The sequence below is a fragment of the Triticum dicoccoides genome, chromosome 1A, assembly GCF_002162155.2.
Source record: "Triticum dicoccoides isolate Atlit2015 ecotype Zavitan chromosome 1A, WEW_v2.0, whole genome shotgun sequence".
NCBI classification, from domain to species: Eukaryota; Viridiplantae; Streptophyta; class Magnoliopsida; order Poales; family Poaceae; genus Triticum; species Triticum dicoccoides.
Window position 1 is genome coordinate 320,954,445 of NC_041380.1, and position 13,194 is coordinate 320,967,638.

A 13,194-nucleotide genomic window follows, 5' to 3' on the forward strand; every position below is an offset into this window, starting at 1 on the left:
TTAGAACACTCCTAGGGCTGCATATCATCAAGTCATGCTTAGTGATGCATCCGTTTGCTCTGTATTTACTATTTATCCCCCCTCTTCTCTCCGGTAGACCCCGAGATCGATGTTGCCCCTGTGATCGACTACGTCACCGATGACCCTTCTTCCCTTTCAGCAGAGCTTCCAAGCAAGCAAACCCCCTTGATCATTCTGATAGCGCCCATTTCCCTTCCCTCTTATGCTTGCATTAGAACTACTACTACTTTTGTATGATCCTATTCTGATGCATAGCCTGATTGCTGTAACCTGCACTTGTTACCTTACGTGCTTATCCTAAACTGCTTAGTATAGGTTGGTTAGTGATTCATCAGCGACCCCTCACCTTGTCCCAGTTACCCTGCTTTATGTTCGATGACTCGATCAACATGATCGACGTCCAGACCCCGACACCGCACATCACCCCCTTTGTTGTACGACTCTGTAGAGTTACTATCAAGTGCAGAGGGTGATACCTCATCAACACTTCTGATGTTAGCCCTATAGTGTAGCTATTCGGTCGTGGTCATCGAAGGTGATTCCTCCTTCACCACTGCCGATAACGACTCTGTTGTGCAACCCTTCAAGTGTGGACCATTGAGGGTGATTCCTCCAAGTCCACTTTGACGATTACATCGAGTGGGAATCCATCGAGGGTGATTCCTCGGGTTTCCCCCTTGTTGTTTTAGACACACGGTTACTTTGACTTTACCCCAGAACCATGACTGAAGTCGGGTCGGCCCCAAGGGGTACCCGTGAGAGAAATGTGAAGCCGGGTTGACCGTGACCCACAAGTTGATGTGTAGTCGGTTGACCTGGAGGGTACCTGTCGGTGTCAAAACCGGCGGATCTCGGGTAGGGGGTTCGGAACTGTGCGTCTAAGGCGGATGGTAACAGGAGGCAGGGAACACGATGTTTTACCCAGGTTCGGGCCCTCTTGATGGAGGTAAAACCCTACGTCCTGCTTGATTTATTCTTGATGATATGAGTATTACAAGAGTTGATTTACCACGAGATCGGAGAGGCTAAACCCTAGAAGCTAGCCTATGGTATGATTGTATGTTGTTCTACGGACTAAAACCCTCCGGATTATATAAACACCGGAGAGGGTTAGGGTTACACAAGGTTGGTTACAAAGGAGGAGATATCCATATCCGTACTGCCTACCTTGCCTTCCACACCAAGTAGAGTCCCATCCGGACACGGGACAAAGTCTTCAATCTTGTATCTTCATAGTCCAACAGTCCGGCCAAAGGATATAGTCTGGCTGTTCGGAGACCCCTAATCCCGGACCCCCTCAGTAGCCCCTGAACCAGGCTTCAATGACGATGACTCCGGCACGCAGTGTTGTCTTCGACATTGCAAGGCGGGTTCTTCTCCATCTTTCAAACATTTGTAAAGCAGTGTCCGGTCCCATAAATGTTTGGACCTCTTGGCTTCTGTGCCCAATAAGGGCTTTCTCCCACGCGTCAAATGAATACGAGGCGCCAGGGCGTTTTTACATTCGCCCCCCTAGCCAGATAAATAAATTGTCTATTAAAGGGTTGGGGATCCTTAGATCCGATCCATACCATCCTCCCCCAGCAAGAGTCCATCAGAGCGCGTTCCGGAAAGATCCATTCCAGCATGGTTGATCTCCGCAGCTCCTCCCGCCCTCGAAGCCCTAAGCCCGGTGATTGAGAGAGGTGTTCAGTTCCACACAGTCGTTTAGTCGAACTGCAGACTAAGGAATTTCTTCCTCCGGCGTACATGGTGCCCATTAGAGCCGGGCTTGCCACCTATAATGGCGGGGAGCAAGCGGAGAGCTTTCCCTGTCCCTCTATGGGGGAACGGGTCTGCCTTGTTCCCTATCTATTAAGGGGACTCGGATTTTCAATTCATCCGTTCCTTCGCGGGCTCCTGGAGTTCTACGGCCTCCAATTACACAATTTCACCCCCGCCTCCATCCTACATATCGCCGGCTATGTGGCTCTCTGTGAGTTGTTCCTGGGCTGCGAGGCTCACTTCGAGCTGTGGAAAAGGCTATTTTGCCTCGTCCCTCGCACATAGAGGGGGTCACTTTATTAAGTGGGCGGAGCCGAAATATGGCGCATCGCCGATACCGGATACCTGTCTGGTACTCCGAAGAAGTCACCCGAAGACTGGCCTTCAGAATGGTTTTATATGGAGGACGTTCCCTTTCCGGACCCTGTTCAGCGGGGTCTTCCTGAGTTCAACAATGCTCCTCTGAAGAAACGCCGAAGTTGGCGCCCACGAAGCCCCCAGGTGGAAGACAATGGAGAAGTCCTCTATCTGATGAGCCGAATTAAAGCACTGACTCGATCAGGATTGACAGTAATTGAAGTTATGTCGATTTGCATAATGCGGGGAGTGCAACCACTTCAATATCGTGGGCACCCCTTATGGTGTTATAACGGGGCGGATGACGCCACCCGCTGCGGGCGTAAGGGTCCGGACAATGCTGCCGCTTTAGCGAGAATTCTGTCCGAATTGTTCAAGGGTGAGGAAGAGGAGTTCACCCGCATCAAGCCATGGGATGGATTCTCCATGTACAATCCTCCAAGCCGGGTAAGTTATATCTCCCTGCTCCCATTTTTTCCGCATTCTTTGTCGTAAGTATTCACCTTGCCACTTTGCGGCAGGAACTGCGAAAAGCCATAAAGGAGGTCAGCAGCCCTTCTCCACAATCAGAGGACCCTGACCGGGCCCTCGACTCCGGACTTGAAGAAGATATGGTTATATTCGTGGAGCTGATAGATCGGCAGTTCTATCAGTTAAGCTGCGACGATGCCATGGTGGCCATTACGGCCGACTATCCCGGACTGCTCCCTGCATCGCACGTAAGAAAAACCAAAAATCCCAACTCCAAAACTAGGATCCCCTTTTAGACACTTCACCCACCATATACACATGGCATTTTTACAGGGAAGGCATTCGGGACACCCTGCCGAACCCGCAGCCACGCGCCAACAGGAGGCACCGAGCCCGGGTAGGCCAAAAAGGAAGGCGGTCAGGACAGAGACGTCGACGCAAAGGTATAACAAACCCCGCTCCGTGGTTGTCGTCTTTCTCGAAATATAATGACGCCCGTGTTTCTTTAACAGAAAAAACGCTCGCCGGAATATGTCCCGCGATGTTACTAATCACGCTTCCACCAGCCGGGCGCCAGGACCGGACATAAAGGCGGAAGCCGATATGGGGCGGGCACCGGATAATCCCCCTACAGAGGATGCAGATAGATTATCCGCTACAAACTCAGAGGTGGAAAGCGCCATGAATCATAGGCGCCGCCGGGCCATACTCCGTGACGCCTGTTTCTCATCAGAGGCATTTGATGCCTTCAATTCTGGAGAGGCGTACCTCCGAGCTGCTCAAGATGGTCTAGCCAGAGCCACGGATCAGTATGTAAAGGATGTACGGGTAAGTAAATCTGACGATTTATATGTATCAGTAGCCCCTGAGACTTGAAACAGTTAGCAGAACTGATTTAAGGATCATCTTTATTGTGCAGGTTCTTACAAAGAAGAATACTAGGCTGTCACAGGAGCTAGAGGAATGCAAGACCCAACTGCGGGCTGCTGTGGCCGCATTGCAGGAACCGAAAAAGTCACCTGCTGGTAACATTTACTTTAAAGAATGATGGTTACCGTATAATGTGCGGCATGGTTGCAGATCTAACAACAGATGTTGCAGATGAATCCGGAGAAAATCCGGAGGACCAGCATGTTATGCGACAGCTAGAGGCTGGCAAACGCGTGCTGACTGAGGTTAGGCGGGAGAAAAACAATCTCCAAGACGCCAATATTAAGCTGAGCGTGGAACTAAAAGACGTTCGGGGCCAGCTTGCAGACTCCGAGAAGGAGAATAAGCGGCTTCGACGCGGCATTTTTAGTAAGTGCTTGAACGAATCCTTTTAAAGGAGTTCGGCGAAGAAGCCGACTAACAACGTTATGTCTGTAGGTATGCTGACGGGCCGTCCCGTGAAGGAAATGCCCGGGTCTGCGGGTGATCTTCTATCCGAGCTGTCACATCTGCACGAACAAGTTCGGCAGGTGATGCAGGGTGTTGCCCAGGCCTTGTGGCCGTCCGTCTCCCTGCCAGAGGGCGTTGCAGAGCTTGCGGAGAAGCTCAAGGGAGCACGGCGGCGCTTCCGATTATGGAAGATATCAGCCTGCCGACAGGGTGTCAGAGAAGCCTGGGCCATGGTGAAGACTCGGTATACCAAGGCAGACCCAAATCACATGGCCGAGGTCGGACCTGTGGGGCCCGACGGAAAAGAGGTCCCCATTAGCTTAGTTTATGGGCAAGTAGAATTAGCCGCAAAGTATTCCCAACAGGATTGTAAGCTAGACCGCCTGTTGGATGGTATATAAGAGGAATTTAGTTAGTCTGCATGACTATGTAATGAAAGTAACATGTATAATGCCTTCTAGCCGGATTGTAGATCATTTGTCTTGGCGGACCTTTTCGCTTCAACCTCGGGACCCGATAGTCCGGAGTGTATCCGAATACCCGCGCAATTATATAAGAACCGGGGTATGCATGGAGACCAGGCATAAGGGTCATTAGTGCTTGAACAGACAAGTGCCCAACTAGTTTTGTTATATTACATGTGTAGTAAGAAACATCTTCCAGGGAGAATAGTTCCGTTAAGGGTTCCTTTCCCTGGGTGAGCATGCCCTAAAGTGCATGTCCGGACTGCGATAGGGAACGCGGGAAAAACATCTGGGGGCAGATATGGGCAATAAATAAAAATCATCTTTTGTTCACCGACCGAATATTTCCTTGAGAACGCTAGCTTTCGGCTTCACCCAGTTTGAGGTACACATCTGGTTGACCCGGCAGTAACAATCGCACAGGTGCTCCCTTTATGCCCTAGCCGAATTAACGGGAACGTAGGGCATAAATACAAGAGCCAGATAACCCAGCTTGGCCAAAACTTAAGTCATATCGATGCATATAATGGCGAAAAAGGTACATGCGGAAGCATGACGCATGTGTGGGGCCTGAGGCCCAGATAAATAATTAAGCTTCTGTGAAAGAAGCCCCCAGGTATGATGAGCGCGGCTGGCGCATCTATAATGTGCAAGCGAGGCACAAGTTGGCCCTTGAAGGCCTAGAGAAAGAATAAAAGAAAGGAAGAAAGAAAAACAAGACAGATAATGTATATGCAAAAAATGGACAAAGGAAGGGGACGAACATAGAGTCTGGTGCTAGGCGTAGAATCTTCGGAGTCTGGCCGCGATCCATGGGTTCGGCTCGAGTTGACTAGTCGATGCATCCCGCAGTCGGTACGCTCCACCGGTCAGAACTTGGTCAATAAAGAAGGGACCTTCCCATTTAGGCTCGAGTTTTTCTTTTTCTTATCTGGCAGGCGTAGAACTAGTTCGCCAACGTTATAAGTTTTGGCCCGTACTTCTCTGCTTTGGTATCTGCGAGCCTGTTGCTGATAAAATGCGGAACGGGCTTTGGCTACGTCGCGCTACTCCTTCAGGGTGCCCAGACTGTCCTGCCGATTGAGCTCGGCTTCTCTTTCTTCGTACATGCGCACTCGAGGTGAGTCATGAATTATGTCACAGGGCAAGACTGTCTCTGCGCCGTACATCATAAAGAAGGGTGTATATCCGGTACTACGATTCGGCGTGGTCCGCAGTCCCCAGAGTACGGAGTCGAGCTCCTCTACCCAATGCGTGTTAGAATCCGTTAAGGAACACATTAATCTGGGTTTAATGCCGCTCATTATAAGACCGTTTGCTCGCTCGACTTGACCGTTGGTTTGTGGGTGATAGACTGAAGCATAATCGAGCTTAATGCCCATTTTGCTGCACCAGAGTTTTACCTCATCGGCTGTGAAGTTTGTGCCATTGTCAGTGATGATGCTGTGGGGGACGCCATAACAGTGTACGACCCTAGATATGAAGTCTATCACTGATCCAGATTCGGTTGTTTCAACAGGTTTGGCCTCTATCCATTTGGTGAATTTATCCACCATGACCAGTAAGTATTTTTTCTTGTGGGTTCCCCCTCTAAGGGTTCCAACCATGTCAAGCCCCCAGACCGCAAAGGGCCACGTAATGAGGATTGTTTGGAGGGCGGTGGGTGGCATGTGGCTTTGATTTGCAAAGAGCTGGCAACCGGCGCAACGTTGGACCTGTGCATCTGCCTGGGCCGTTGGCCAATAGAATCCTGTACGGAAGGCCTTGCTTACAAGAGCCCGGGCTGCGGCATGGTGACCGCCAAGTCCGGCGTGGATTTCTGCCAAAAGGTTCCGCCCTTCCTCTTCGGAGATGCACCTTTGAAGGACTCCGGTAGTGCTTTTTTTATAAAATTCTTCCTCATGGACCCTGTAGGTCTTAGATCGTTGCACTATGCAGCCTGCCTCATTTTGGTCCTCCGGAAGTTCCTGCCTAGTTAGGTAGGCCATGAATGGTTCTGTCCACAGGGCGATAATGGCCATTATTACGTGGGTTGATGGTGTTATTTCGGTGGCGGAGCCTCCGATTGTGTCAGAGTATTTGGTATCGGGCATTTTGGCCGGGTCCGGACTATTGTTACCGGTGTCCCCTTCCCATACTACGGATGGCTTGAACAGCCTTTCCAGAAATATGTTGGGGGGGACCGCGTCGCGTTTTGCGCGGATGCGGGCGAGGATATCCGCCGCTTGATTGTTTTCCCGAGCCACATGGTGAAATTTGAGTCCCTCGAACCGAGGTGACATTTTTAGGGCGGTGTTTTGGTAGGCCGCCATTTTCGGATCCTTGGCGTCAAAGTCTCCATTTATTTGGGATATTGCAAGGTTTGAACCCCCACGCACCTCGAGGCGTTGAATGCCCATGAAGACTGCCATCCGAAGACCATGCAACAGAGCTTCGTATTCGGCTGCGTTGTTGGAGTCTGTATACAATATCTGCAGTACGTACTGAACGGTATCTCCAGTTGGGGACGTCAGGACGACGCCAGCCCCTAGACCAGCCAGCATTTTAGAACCGTCGAAGTGCATGATCCAGTTGGAGTATGCGCCATACTCTTTAGGGAGTTCGGCCTCCGTCCATTCGGCGACAAAGTCGGCCAATACTTGCGACTTAATGGCCCGTCGAGGTTTGTATGTTATGTCGAACGGGAGGAGCTCAATGGTCCATTTAGCAATCCGGCCCGTAGCGTCGCGGTTGTTTATAATATCATTAAGTGGCACTTCCGAGGCTACTGTAATCAAACACTCTTAAAAGTAGTGTCTCGCAGCTTCCGGGATGCCATGAATACCGCATAGGCTATCTTTTGATAATGTGGGTATCGTGATTTGCATGGAGTGAGGACAGTGGATACATAGTATACCGGCTTTCGAAGAGGGAATTTATGTCCGGCAGCTTCTCGTTCGACGACGAGCACTGCGCTTACAACTTGATGAGTTACCGCAATGTACAACAGTATTGGTTCACCGATGTTTGGTGCGGCCAGGATTGGGTTGGTTGCAAAAATGGCCTTTATTTCTTCCAATCCGGCTGTGGCAGCGTCCGTCCACTCAAAGTGTTCGGTGCGCCGAAGGAGGCGATAAAGGGATAAAGCCTTTTCTCCTAAGCGGGAGATAAAGCGGCTTCGAGCCGCCACGCATCCAGTTAACTTCTGGATTTGTTTAAGGTCTGTTGGGGTAGCCAACTATGACAAAGCTTGGATTTTGGCCTGATTAGCTTCAATACCTCTACTGGAGACAATGAAACCCAGGAGCTTTCCGGCTGGTACGCCGAAAACGCATTTTTCCGGATTAAGCTTGATGTCGTATGTTCGGAGGTTGTCGAATGTGAGCCTCAAGTCGTCTATCAAAGAGTCGACGTGCTTGGTTTTGACGACCACATCGTCTACATATGCCTCTACTGTTTTGCCGATTTGTTTCTCCAGATATGTCTGAATCATGCGCTGATATGTTGCGCCGGCGTTTTTGAGCCCAAAAGGCATTATGTTGAAACAGAAGGGACCGTATGGTGTGATGAATGCTGTTGCGGTTTGGTCGGACTCCGCCATCTTGATTTGGTGGTAACCGGAGTATGCGTCGAGGAAACACAATGATTCATGTCCTGCGGTGGCATCAATAATTTGATCGATGCGGGGAGGGGGAAGGGATCCTTTGGGCAAGCTTTATTGAGGTCCTTGAAATCAACACAAAGGCGCCAGGATTTATCCTTCTTTGGTACCATCATCAAGTTTGCTAGCCAGTCCAGGTGTTTTATTTCTCTAATGAATTCGGCCTCCAATAACTTGGCTAGTTCCTCTCCCATGGCTTGTCTCTTAGGTTCAGAGAAACGCCAAAGAGCCTGTTTGACCGGCTTGAATCCCTTTAGAATATTGAGGCTGTGCTCGGCCAGCCTGTGTGGAATTCCTGATATGTCTGAAGGGTGCCAGGCAAAAATGTCCCAGTTCTCGCGTAGGAACTCTCGTAGTGCGGCATCTACGTCAGGGTTTAATTGTGCCCCGATGGAAGCGTTTTTGTAGGGTCTGTTGGATGGACTTGGAATTTGACTATTTCATCCGCCGGTCTAAAGGGGGTGGACTTGGATCTCTTATCGAGCATCACATCATCTCTGTTCACCGTGGAGCGCAACGCAGTCAGTTCCTCAGCCGCTAGGGCTTCGGATAATGCCTCGAGGGTGTAACGCCCCGAGACCGATGTGCCAGGTATCCTCCAATTATTCGTTGTTGTTTGCTTTGTCTTTGCTTGCGTGTCATGCATTGCACATCATGTCATCATGTGCATTTCATTTGCATACATGTTCGTCTCATGCATCCGAGCATTTTTCCCGTTGTCCGTTTTGCAATCCGGCGCTCCTATGTCACCCGGTGTCCCTTTCTACCTCTTTTCATGTGCGGGCGTTAAATGTTTTCGGATTGGACCGAGACTTGTCATGCGGCCTTGGTTCACTAACGATAGACGTCCTGTCAAGTTTCGTGCCATTTGGACTTCGTTTGATACTCCAACGGTTTAACCGAGGGACCGAAAAGGCCTGTGAGTGTTGCAGCCCAACACCCCCTCCAAAGTGGCCCAAAACCCACCTAAGCCTCCTCCATCATCTCGGTCGTTCGATCACGATCGCGTGGCCGAAAACCGCACCTCATTTGGACTCTCCTAGCTCCCTCTACCTATTTAAACACCTCCCCCTTCGAAATTCACGAACGAAACCCTACCCTAACCTTCCCCGCCGCCGCCGGACATTTCGTCCCGCGCCGCCGAACACGTCCGCCGCGTCGCCTCCAGCCAACCCGCACGCGCCACGTCACCTCGTCGGGTCTTCTCTCTCCTCCCTCTGCCGCGGCCCGCCCGGCCCGTGGGAGGCCCTCCCGGGCCCAGATCTGCGCCGCCCGCACCCTTCCTCTCCTTCGCCACGCTGGCACCCGCCGCCCTTCGCCGGAACCTTGTCGCCAGTCAGCTCCGCCGGCCGGCCCCACGCCGGAGCCGCCTGTCACCGCCAGGGTCGCCAGCGCCATCGCCCGGATGCGCCCACGCCTCGAGCTCCCTCGTCCACCACCGTGTCGGACCTCACCGGAGGCCGCGCACATCGCCGGACCACCCTTCGCCTGCGACGTCGTCCTCTTCTTCGGGGATCACCGGAGCGCGCCGCCTCGCGACTTGGCGTCCCCATCCGGCCCAGTTGTCGCTAGATCCAGACATCCCGCGCCGGGATCCGCACTTTCCTGCTCGCGGCCGGCCCTCCCCTCGCCGGAGCACATCCTCGCCGGACCCGTGCCGCCGTCCACGGCTTCGCCGGAGTCGCCGCTCCCTGCGTCGGACCGGGAGGAGCCCGATCTGGAGGAGGAGCCTCGTTGACTCCCGCATGGGCCACCGCAGCCCAGCGCCGGCCCATCTTCTCCAGGCCCAGCTCCACTTCCTCTGGACAGATGTTTTTTTTTTCTCAAGAGGGTATATTTCTCCAAGTCCCCTATTTTTTGGGCATTTTCATCGCATCGTAACTCCCTCATCGTAGCTCTGTTTTGAGCGTGTAGCATATCAAAATGTTCGCCTCGACGAGTATATCATTTCATCTCATTGCATCATTTTCATTTGAGCTCATCTTGATGCCCGAAATGCTGTTGGAAGAGGGCTATGTGAGGAATTTGGCAGATCTGTTTCAGCAAATGGCATTTTGTCATTTTTGCCATGATTAATGTGTGCATGCTATGATCCTGAGCTCTACATGTGTTTTGTTATATGTCATCCCATCTTTACAGTGGTGCTTACCATGAATTTTTGTGATATTTATGGTGAGTAGCACAAGCTTGCAAAATAGCGTAATCGATAATGCTGATTTCAGGGACTTAGAATTTCACTAAGTCCTTGTCCTGATTTTGTCGTTATGCCATATGTTCATGTTGTTTTCTAGTGATCCGTGCCTCTTTTGAGGATGATCAGTAATGATGTTTTGTTAATATTGTGGTGCTCTATCCATCCATGTCTTTGTTTGCATTTATGGAGCACCCTAGATTGAGTCAATCGAGCTCTACTTTTGCTATTTCGTGAATCCTGGTAGATTGTTGACTTGTTAGCGATTTTGCCGAGGATGTTGCTATTGATACGTGCATGCTATGATGTTGTTCTTGTCATGTCTAGCTTTTATGCCATGTCTTCTTGATGGGTGTATGCTTAGTTGGTCATGCCATGCTCTTTAGTGAGTGCATCGAGCTCGTAAACATGCCTACTCGTTAACTGTTTTGCATGCTCCAGTTTTTCACCAAGTCTGATATCTGTTTATATTTTCGCTATGTTCACATGCTTGCAATTGTATTTTCTGATCCTTTTTGGCTCAAGGTCACTAAGGGACTTTTGTTAAGTGCTTTGAGTATCTTCATGCCATGCCTTGCTTTGCCATGTTAAGTTCATGTAGCATGTAGTTTCATGCTCTAAAGTGTGCTTCCTGATAATAAATTCCAGACTTGTGTAATTTCACTAAGTCTGAAACCTGTTATCATTTGCACGTTTGCCATGCTTGTTTAAACCTGTTAATGAGTGATTTATCCGTAGCTCAGTGTTCATTTTTTGTTAAGCTTCTTGAGTGGATCTTTGCCATGTATTTTGTTGCCATGTTTGAGTGTTGTAGCATATTTATCTTGTTGCATTTAGATGGCTACTTGCTAATTATCGCAGACCGGTGCCATATTTGTTTTGCTTGTCATTTTCAAACCGTGCATCCGATTCCGGCGATCTTTATATCGATTTCAACCGAAATCACCTCACCTTTCCAGTGGCACTCTTGGATTTCCAAATTGAGGCCAGGTTCAATCATTCCTTTCCAAATCATGCATATGCATCGCATACCGCATCCCGCATATCATACCATGTTCATGTGTTGGGTGTTTACTATGTTATGTGCTTCTTTCCAGTGTTTGCTTCTTCGGGTTGGTTCTGATAACGTCGCGTTTGTGAGGACCCATTCGTCTACGTCCGTTTGTCTTCTTCATGGACTCGTTCTTCTTCCTTGCAGGATTTTAGGCAAGATGACCATACCCTCGAAATCACTTCTATCTTTGCTTGCTAGTTGCTCGATCTTTTGCTATGCCTATACTGCGATACCTACCACTTGCTTATCATGCGTCCCATATTGTTAAGCCAAGCCTCTAACCACCTTGTCCTAACAAACCGTTGTTTGGCTATGTTACCGCTTTGCTCAGCCCCTCTTATAGCGTTGTTAGTTGCAGGTGAAGATTGGAGCTTGTTCCTTGTTGGAACATGGTTATTTTGTTGGGATATCACAATATCTCTTATCTAATTAATGCATCTATATACTTGGTAAAGGGTGGAAGGCTTGGCCTTATGCCTGGTATTTTGTTCCACTCTTGCCGCCCTAGTTTCCGTCATATCGATGTTATGTTTCTGGATTTTGCGTTCCTTACGCGGTTGTGTTATAATGGGAACCCCTTGACAGTTTGCCTTGAATAAAACTCCTCCAGCAAGGCCCAACCTTGGTTTTACCATTCGCCACCTAGCCTTTTTTCCCTTGGGTTAGGCCAGCCCAAGGGTCATCTTTATTTTAACCCCCCCGGGCCAGTGCTTGTTTAAGTGTTGGTCTGACACAGAGCCACTTGCGGCGCCACCTCGGGGAAACTTGAGGGCTGGTTTTAGCTGTACGTAGTGTTCATCCGGTGTTGCCCTGAGAACGAGATATGTGCAGCTCCCATCAGGATGTCGGCGCATCGGGCGGTCTTGCTGGACTAGTTTTACCATTGTCGAGGATGTCTTGTAACCGGGATTTCGAGCCTGATCGGGTCTTCCCGCTAGAAGGAATATCCTTCGTTGACTATGAGAGCTTGTGATGGGCTAAGTTGGGACACCCTTGCAGGGTTTTGAACTTTCGAAAGCCGTGCCTGCGGTTATGGACAGATGGGAATTTGTTAACGTCCGGTTGTAGAAAACTTGAAGTTGACCTTAATTAAAATACATCAATCGCATGTGTAACCGTGATGGTCTCTTTCCGGCGGAGTCCAGGAAGTGAACACGGTGTTGGAGTAATGCTTGACGTAGGTTGTTCTAGGATCACTTCTTGATCATAGTTTCTCGATCGTGCTTTGCCTTCTCTTCTCGCTCTCTTTTGCGAATAGGTTAGCCACCATATATGCTAGTCGCTTTCTGCAGCTCCACCTCATACCTTTTACCCTTCCTATAAGCTTAAATAGTCTTGATCGCGAGGGTGTGAGATTGCTGAGTCCCCGTGACTCACAGATACTTCCAAAACTAGCTTGCAGGTGCCGATGAGTCCGTGCAGATGACGCAACCAAGCTAAGGAGGAGCTCGATGAAGATCTTGTCCTTTGTGTTGTTTCGTTCTAGTTGATCAGTAGTGGAGCCCAGTTGGGGTCGATTGGGGATCTGTGTAGCATTTGGGGTAGTCTTCTTTTATTTTGGTTCCGTAGTCGGACCTTGAGTGTATCTGGATGATCTAATGCTTTATTCATGTATTGTGTGAAGTGGGGATTGTAAGCCAACTATGTATCTCTTTCCCTTATGTATTACATGGGTTGTGTGAAGATTACCTCACTTGCGACATTGCTTTCAATGCGGTTATGCTTGTAAGTCGTGCTTCGACACGTGGGAGATATAGCTGCATCGAGGGCGTTACAAGTTGGTATCAGAGCCTTTCCCGACTTTAGGAGCCCCCTGCTTGATCGAATCGCTGGCGTTATTGAGTCTAGAAAT